The sequence below is a fragment of the Argiope bruennichi genome, chromosome 6 (assembly GCF_947563725.1).
Source record: "Argiope bruennichi chromosome 6, qqArgBrue1.1, whole genome shotgun sequence".
NCBI classification, from domain to species: domain Eukaryota; kingdom Metazoa; phylum Arthropoda; class Arachnida; order Araneae; family Araneidae; genus Argiope; species Argiope bruennichi.
The window spans coordinates 130446786-130455563 of NC_079156.1; positions in this window are offsets into that span (position 1 = coordinate 130446786).

The following is an 8778-nucleotide window of genomic DNA, read 5'->3' on the forward strand; positions in this document are numbered from 1 at the left end:
ATAATAAATGCATGGAACATTTTTGTAGCAAAATTTATCAGCAGTTCTATTGCATATACTTAATTTTGATTATTTATTGAACATGGTTTCCTTGGGTAATTGAAATGCATTTTGTATTAAATAGATGAGTCTCAGTGTTTATTTGGATGTTTGATATTTTTGAAAAAATGTAATCATGTTATAGGAAAACTGAACATATAAAGCAGTAAAAAGAAAAAAGGACAAGTTTGGAAAGTTATGCATCTACCTCATTTTAACGAATGCTATGCTTATTTATATCTTATTTAAATGTTTTCATGCTTTACCATAGATATTTTGCAATTAAGACAATTGTTGTATGCTTTTATTTAAATTAGATAAAGTCTGAATTTCTGAAATATTTCTTCCAGAACTCTTTCAAGTATGAAAAAAAAACATTTCACTACCTCAAAATGAGAAAATGTGTAATAAAGTGATACTTAATGGTAAATGAAAATAGTTCATTATCAATACTTAAAAAAGTTTTAGATTTCTGTAATTTGATCAATTTTTATAAAAACTTTTTTACCAAGACCCAATCAGGAGTTGTAACATTTTTCAAAGTAAGATTGTGAGTAAATTAATAGAATAGTATAAATTACCTTGTTTAATTTAAGAAAAATCAATATACATGATTTGGCTTGAAATAAAATGTAAAGTGTATTTTATTACTTAGAAACATAAAATGAAGGACCTTGCTGTAAATATTTGAAACATTTTTATTTATTTATTTTAATTTGCAAAAACACCCTCAAAGTAAAATATGGAAACCATGTTCAAAATAAGATGAATAATTCCTTTTCTTCTGTTTTCCACAAAATTATCTCAAACCGAATTGGAAGGGTGAGGAACCTTGTGTAATTTTTCCCAGTGACAAAAAATAAAACTCTTCGCCTTAAGCACCATGTAAGGATGAAAGCCTTGATGCCTTGACGCAGTTCTTCAGGGCCTGTCTTGTTCAACAACTGCTTTCTGTGTCTGTAAAGTTGTCTCTCTCTCTTTTTTAAAACCATTCAATGGTCTTTTCTAATGTGTATAGCATTTATATGAGAATGCTGAATTGCTGCGACTGTTTCACAAATTTTTTTATAGTTGAAGAAAATGTACAACTCAATCATATATGAAAAGAATTGTTATATTTGTTCATAAAAATATTGAAAAAGAAGCAGGGATATCATATGAACGTTCAGCTTTTTTTTTTTTTTTCACTCTAGAATATTTATGTATAAGTTGAAACAAAAAAAAAAAAAACATAGTGTATTTTACAAGTGATCATCATTCCCTGTTTCTATAAAAAATGAGATTTTTTTTGAAGCTTTGCTACAACTTTTTATGTAGTTTTCTAATTGCAATTATTTTTATCTGTATATATACATAGCTTTTAGACAATGATTATATATTATATATATATTTTTAAGATAACTATATGTTGTGCTGTTTATTTAAGAATGTCTGTGAATGTTTGTACAGTTCTATACCAAATTTTTATAATTTCCATTTTGGAAAAATTATTATTATTTTATTGTATAAATTTAGTAATTGAGTAAAATTATTAATTTTATGTTTTTATCCCTTTTTAAATGAATTGATATTATAGAGAATAAGAAAAAAAATTATGAATTGATATTCTTTGTAGTGGCAATGTAAATTTTATTGCAATGGAGAGCTTGGCACCATTGATCTTGTTATAATTGAAATGAAAGAATGAGCAGTGACCTGATTTTTCACAACCAAAAAATATTTGAGAGATGTCTAATGAAATTTTTTCTCAGTTTCTTAAAATATTCTTTTAATTTCAAAAATAAAAAAATGACACTTTTTTTAAAAAAAAACTTCAGTTTAAAATTCTAGTTTTCCAAAAGAAAATTGTTATTTATCTTAAAGAAGAGAGTTATCAAAATAAAATCAAAGGAAATCTTGATAGTTGAAAGAAAGGATACAAATTAGGGGGATGAACAATATTTATTTCAACAATGGTTTATTTCTAGTTCTATCGGCTATAAAATTTTTATTGGTTGGAAGAAGAAATTCAGAAAATTCATTTCAGTAAAACTTCATAGAGTATCAAATTTCATCCTATAATTAATAATATATGTGAACTTTTAGCCCTTTCAGATTTATTCCTAAACTTCTGTTTGCTGTATGTTGTGAAAATTGAATGTTACATCTGGAATCAATGTGAGTAAATTCATCTGCTAATAATCATTGCTCATCTGATAACCGAGAAATTTTGTGCTGTTTTATAACAGCTAAGCATTTTATTTATTTCAAGTTACATTCCTTTATATGTAGACGATTCTGCATTTGATCTTTGACCAAAAATAACGACCAGTTTATAGTTATCCTGTTTCAGATGAGTCTGGAAAGTTTGAGATTAGTAGAGTGCTATTAGATTATTTTATATCAGCCAAATATTTTGTAACATAATTTTGTAAATAACTCTGTTTGTGTGAGTCTTTGTTCATTGTTTTGTTTTGGTCTTTTAGTCTTTCTTCTCAAGTGCCAAGAAAGTGCAATTTAGCATTCCATTGCCTTCTCTGCCTTTAGGATGCCTTTATTACAAACTTCATGTCATTTAGATATGTACAATACAATGAATCCTCTCTCTATCGGCCAATGAGATCTTTTAGAATATTTGGCCTTTTCGGGAATGCCAATATATTTTATTAAAATGTTTTACAGCTAACTGTTTAACTCTCTGACAATTATTATTTATGTCACATATTCTATTTAGATATTTATTGCTTATTACAATCCTTATAACAAAGTAAAGGATATCCGGGAATCTTTCGTATTACTGACTTCATAACAGATGTAAAGGTAAAACAATGTTACCTTACGACAAACGAGAAGACACGTTATTGCTTACGAACGTGTTAAATAAAACGCAAAATGTCAACTTCAAAGGAGTTCTACCTGAGATGATTCTTTTGCTTTTAGAAGCAGAATGTGCTTCAAAAACTTGACAAGTTGAATCCTAAAATCAAAGTTGCATTTTCATCATATTTGGAAAATATTTCCTTTAATTGTTTTCTGAAATCATGATTTTTTTTTCTCCGGACCAAATATTTATTTTAATTATTATTTAGATAAAATATTCTTCCGACCGAAAGGGAAATTTTATTTTCAATTTTTCTTGAAATTAAAACACGATTTAAAAAAAACATGTTTTTGTTCGGTATTCGATATTCTTTCAAAATAGTGTAATTTTTTTTTTTGAAATGCGAAAAAAAAATATTATTATTTAGATGAATTTGATTATTGTACGTAAAATATTGAATTAAGAATGAAATAAAATCGAGTTGTTAATTTGTGACATCAAACAAATTATTTATTTGTAAATAACATATATATTTATTTAGTTTGAATCATTAATTAAAAGTTGTATCATCGAATAATTCATTCATGGTGTGTGGCTTTAATTTATCATAATCATACAGAGTAAGGTAATATTTTTGTTGTTAAATGTTCTCTAGCATTCATACTAGATATATGTGAAAAATAAATAAATAAAAACTTTATGAAAATAATAATCTTAAAATGTCTGCGAGCTGTTTCTATTATGGCTGCGAAGATACCCCCCCCCCCGCCTAATTTTTTTTCCAGTACCGAAAGCGCGGTGGTGCCGAGCCCTCCCCTCCCAAGTGCAACGCTTCCGTAGTCAAGTGTGTGTGTTCAAAACACTCGTCCAGCAATGTGTGTGTGTCTGTGTGCATGAAATGCGCAGAAACAGTCGCAGCTGTTCATTTGAAGAAGTCTCCGCTCTATATGTGTGTGTATTTATGTGAGAGGAATTTGTAAGATAAATCGTAACTTATTTTTGTATCGAAGTAAATAAAAACTAACAAACATTTGACTCTTGCTTCACTGTCTCATTGATAGCTGTAGACCACTTACTCGATTTTTCGGTGCGAATCGACAACAAGGTACTGTCGCTGACGTTATTATTAATGTTGATGGTGAAAAAGCTGCTATATTGAAAGTGGCATGGTAACTTGTTCTCGATTCTTGCCACATTTTACACATAGAATAAAACTGTTGTAATACATGCAGAGATATGATTCTTCGGTTTTGTGTTTATTTTTACCGCATAATTTTTTTGTCACTTTTTAAAAATTCTGCATTTTAGTTGTACAGAAAGAACTATCTTAAAAATGAAATGATCAGAAATTTCTGTAAAACATGGAATTACAAAAATTCTTAGCAAAAAAAAAAAAAAAATCAGTTAACAAATAGTCAAGCTCTTAGAAAAAGCTGCCAAATTGCAGAGAAATGTTCATCTTTAAAAAATGAGGTTCTAGATCTCAAAAATTATTGCCACATCTTTAACACAAAATGAAGCTGCCTGTTTCACCAATGTGCGCGATTTCAAAAGCAAACGTGAAATGCTTATTGTGTTAAATCAGTGAAAGACTTGTAAACCGGCGGCAGTGGTCTTCCCAAAACTTTCTCGCATATTCTAATAAGCTTGTCGTGTCAGTGGGCGTCACTGGCGTTAATCTTTTTTGGCGTGAATTTAGCATTTTTACTGAATCTATCATATCCTTGACGAGTTTTCTGGCGGTTAATGCCATTAACAGCATCCGAAAATCGAATATGTGATTTAGACATGTTTTTCTTAACAGACTGGAACAAAGATTTGGCACAAAACTACACTTGTAGTCATAAAATCCCATATCAGATTTGATATATTTAAGTTATTGCGTTATTGAATTGTCGCGCTGACATGGTTCTGAAATTTCAAACGGGTAACCCGTCATTGGATTTGGCCCAGAATTTGACAGGGTGTTTGTCTACACTATAGATATTAAATATGTGTACCGAGTTTTATCGAGCTAGCTGTCGTCATTTTATAATTATCTTTTTAACTTGTATTCTGACAGCTTGTCAGACAGACTTCTGAACAGATTTTACTCAAAATTTGATTGAAATCTGCAAATTTGGTGTATATGTTACGGCCAAAGCCCGAAATGCGGCCAGTTCGCGAATTGGCCGCGATATATATATTTAAGAACGTCACATTTTGACTGCGACTATTAGGACTATTTAGAAATGGATCTCGTAATTGTAAACCTTGTATCTTATATAAGGCTAGAGCTAATCGTTTAGAGATTTCTCATAAAATTTGGCAACAGAACGAGTCGAAGTTTTCCCCAAATAATAGTCAAGTTTGTGGATACGAAACTGCTAATAATTACTCCATCCAACTTCCAGAAAGTTGCCGGTTGTTGGCTCAGTTGCCGACTGCGTGTTGAGAATCTCAAATAATATGATCAAGTCTTTTTCCGATTCATAAACCATATGTTTTATAAATAAAGGAATAGATTTGACAAGCAGAAAGACACCATTTTTGAGAAAAAGTAGAATATAGAGTCAGATGCAAAGGGGCTACGATTCTTTCTTATTACGTCAAGTTTAATGGAATTTACATAAGCCATAACCTCACAGTTGCATGAATAGTAGCATGCGATTGAAAAATCCTTTGATACTTTCTTTAAATTACTCCAAAGGTTTGTTTTCAATACGGCATTCTACAAGAAATTATCGTAGCATCATGCTGCATGCTACTACTATTCTTTTAACTATTCGTGCAAAGACTGGCTTCAATAATGCAGGAATATACCTTTGAAATGTGCATCTCTATTTATGAAACACCCTGTATGCAGTAGTGATATTTGTGAAGCATTAAGGTATGTTTACGCCGTCTCTTTAACAAAACTGCATCTTTATCCAAAGCCATAAAAGATCACATTGCAGAACAATATGCGATTTACTTTACTATCGTATATATCAGGGATGTGATTGGCCAAAACGCAAAAGAGGAAATCCAAAAAGCGAAAAACATAAAAAATATGAATGAAATAGTCAATGTATATGTAAATTATCAAAGCTGCAGCGCAATCGGCCTTTTTTATTCATTTCAAAATATTTATGAAAATCAATAGCGCACAACTTTCATAAAGGCACACTTTAAGGAGTATATTGCCCAAGACAAACTTAAACGTATATAGATATAGAACAACAAATATGAGGGGGAAAGATAGTACTTTATTATGAACATACTCTACTGGCATATTTTAGAAAACGAATCTTTAATGGTAAATAGACCTGGTGGCATATCTCAAGGCACATTACTGGTTTTTACTTCCTCTTATACGTAACACAGGGAAGTTTAGTAAGCGTCGAAAAAATTCGAACTCGAGATTTTGACGAAACTTTACGTTTTAGAGCGACTTGAGTTCGAAAAACACATTTTTGGAAAATTCCGTCCATCTGTCGGTGACACAGATAACTCAAAAAATGCTTTCAGATAGAGAATTAAAATTTGGTATATATGTTACGGCCAAAGCCCGAAATCGGCCAGATCGCGAATTGGCCGGCCAATTCGCGATCTGGCCAACGTTGCTGTAAACTTACCGGCCAATGTCCGATCTTTTCTTGATTTCGGGCTTTGGCCGGCCAGTTCGCGAAATGGCTGGGGACGATCGGCCAAAGTAGAAAGAAAGGAACCAAGAACACATTGTTTTACACCCTGTTAAAAATGAAGTATTTAAAAATGAGTACTTCTGTGTACTGTTTTTTTTTTTTTTTTTTTTTTTAAGTACAATTGTTTCAGAAACGAGTTCAAATATAAGTGACACCTCTGAGCTAAAAATAAGCTTGTAATATATAAAAATATGATCTCGTGTTATTCTGTTCTCATATTAAAGCCATAGTAGAAATTATTCAGTGAACGTGTATACTTTAACAACGTGATAGCGTGAAGATTAGATTTGCGCCCTTCAAAATGAAATAATTATATCTTGAGCAAAAGCGTTGCGTATCGTGTATGAATACAAAGGGAAATTGAGTATTCAGTTTTCAATTACCTTTAAAGGTGATCCTTAGTCTTTTTCTGCTCCATGGACCGAATGTTAAAGATCCCAGATCACTTTGTCCCCCGAAATGTCGCTTCAAAAAATATGAAATTTTTTGCAAAGGGCTAATTAAAACAAATATGAAGGACAAATAGTTTTGTTATTAATGTCATTTAAAGACATTTCTTTGTTGGCGCCATCTGTCGAATTTCACCTACAACATGTCCTTATTTATATTATTATTGTCCTTACATGTCCTGTCCAACATGTCCTTATTATATATATAATTCGTGTATCTCGAAAACGGCTCTAACGATTTGGATCATATTTTATATTTAGATAAAATTTTACTTTTTAAGTTTATCTATATAGATTTCTTTCCTGAAAAGTTTTTTTACACACAAAAAAAATAATTCTTAGTTACTAAGTATTGACTTGTCTATATTTGACCTGCATAAGCGAATAAGAGATGGAGTTGTGGTTAGAGCTTTGGCCTCCCATGCATTTTTCTCATATTCGATTCCGCATTTGCAATTCAATTAGATTTCGCTTTTAACTTTAAATGAACCATAAGATAGGATTTTATTTCCAATTTTACAAAAAAAAAAAAAAAAAAAAAAACTGCCGAGTGAAGCTGGTTTTCCCGGTTCTTAAATAGAACCAGGCTAACCACCTTTAATAGTTAAATTTTATGAAGATTGAAATAATACTACTCGTAATTTGAAGTATGGAATGACATTTAATGCTGCATTTCGCATATGGTATAGCAAATTTCAGCACATTTTTTTTAAATTATCGATCAATTTTTAACTCCATTAATTATATAAAATTAAAAAAAGAAATGTTAGCGGAAAATAGTGTCAACATAAATTTTCCGCTAAAGAATTGCCGCATATTAATTTGGGTATAAATATATAATAAAATGATGTAATAATTTAATTTCGTTAAATATCTTGCAAATTATCGTTTGTAAAATGCATATTAGTGGCATAATTATTTAGATTAACGTTAAAGTTGCATCCACTTGCAATACTGATTGCAATAGGAGCAGCATAATGGAAGCTTTGAATAGAAAGGTTTTTGATTTTCGCAATCCATTTGCAAGGTCAACTCTACTTCTGGGAAAACCTAATTAGTATGTATAAGGTATATTTTGCATAATGGGGGCAAAATGTTTAAATCAAATCAGCAATCATTAAAACGGAAAATAATTTCCTTATGTATTTTACAATAAATTCGTCAATTTAAAATTTGTGAAAAAGGAATTTTATTATATTCGAAAAAAATATTAATGTGGGAAAATTTAGTCAACTAATATTTTTAAGGTTGTGTTTAGGCGGATTGTAGCGCAGTTGAATGCTACATTTTCATAGACAAAATGCGCAACAGTAATTTTATTAGTTAAATTTATCTGAAAAGTTTAAAGTCGTCATTTTCAATAAAATAATTGATTTTTTTATGTATAATTTTTTTTTTATCTCGTCTTATAAGTTTTCTAAACTATTTTATTTTTTTCTCTACATGAATTACAAATGGAGTTACAGCTGTTTCATTACAGCGTCACAAGCAAAATATCTCGACTGGCAATAACATTCCGAAACCTGAAGTAATAGATTCCATTCGTTTCCTCAATTAAAGTACTTTTTTAATTCATTGTAACAATTTTCACAATTTCTTATATCATTAAATTAAAGTCTGTTTGTAAAAGTAGTTAACATAGCAATAATAATCATATAATTTTGCAGTTACTATGTAATTGCTTTTACAATTGGAAACTGAAGTAATGTTGGAAACTTGATAGAAATGCAAAGACCAAAATAGCAGTAATTGCTTTCTTTTCATTGCTTTCTAATAAAATGATGTATAGATAATGTCTGAAACACCCTAACAGCTGGGGCAAATT